General features: G+C 32.3%; 1 non-coding gene across 1 annotated transcript; it reads right to left on the bottom strand.

Moving 5' to 3' along the window:
- Positions 1-540: 540 nt before the first annotated feature.
- Positions 541-622, bottom strand: TRNAS-CGA (transfer RNA serine (anticodon CGA)). The gene has a single exon. It is a non-coding gene; the product is annotated as a tRNA-Ser (tRNA).
- Between the last annotated feature and the right edge of the window lie 309 nt (positions 623-931).

The following is a 931-nucleotide window of genomic DNA, read 5'->3' as shown; positions in this document are numbered from 1 at the left end:
ATGGTTTTTAGAAGCCAGAAATTAAGTGCAATAGGGAAGAATGAAGAAAAAATAGGCGATGAAGAAAAATAATAGTATATATCTACCCTTTTTTTTGTGTTACAAAATTTAAGGACCACAAAAGCATTACTAATTACAATTGCTTACAACACAGGTGCTTTCCAGTTGAGTATATTACATTATTATAACAATAAAAAGTTAATTAGGAGTAACATTTACTAGTATTTGCATCAATTGGTAATTTTTATATCCAATTAATAAAATGCCATGTTGATACAGTATATGCTAAGATTCTAGAAGAATATTTTTTCTATTATTTAAGCAAAGGAAAAATGTTAAATTTTATATTTAGAATAACTTGCAGAAGCAAGTGTTCCTTGATCCCTTGGGAACAATGGCTACTACTACCTTTCATTTGAGCCAAAAGAAAATGGGGAAAAAAATAAAGAAGAGGAAAAGGGTCAGCCATTGATCTGTGATCAGACGGTGCATCTTTGCCTTTTTTTTAAAGGCTTTTTGATTTCAGGAGAAAAAAGAAAACGTCGACAGCAGGATTCGAACCTGCGCAGGCAAAGCCCAACAGATTTCGAGTCTGTCTCCTTAACCACTCGGACATATCGACGCTACGTTACAAAGATTTCCAATATTATAGTTATTCAGTAATTCCAGGACAAAGAGATGGTAGGCTATTCGAGTTCCACCACCAAAGAAAGAAATCTATAATTGACAATAAGTTAGTTGAATAATGAAGAAAATTAATTGCCACTACTTGAAATCATGGGTGGGGGTTGGTTTCGAAAAAGGCCTATGGATTCAGCCAAATTTTAATTGCCAAATAATAATGCAACTCAATTGATAAATTCAATGATATACATATTGTGTGTTGGCTAGAAAATGGAAATGTTTTTATTTATGAGTCCAAGAAATGAAA

This window comes from Castanea sativa, chromosome 10, assembly GCF_040712315.1.
Source record: "Castanea sativa cultivar Marrone di Chiusa Pesio chromosome 10, ASM4071231v1".
Taxonomy (NCBI): domain Eukaryota; kingdom Viridiplantae; phylum Streptophyta; class Magnoliopsida; order Fagales; family Fagaceae; genus Castanea; species Castanea sativa.
This window is presented reverse-complemented; position numbering and strand designations above follow the sequence as displayed.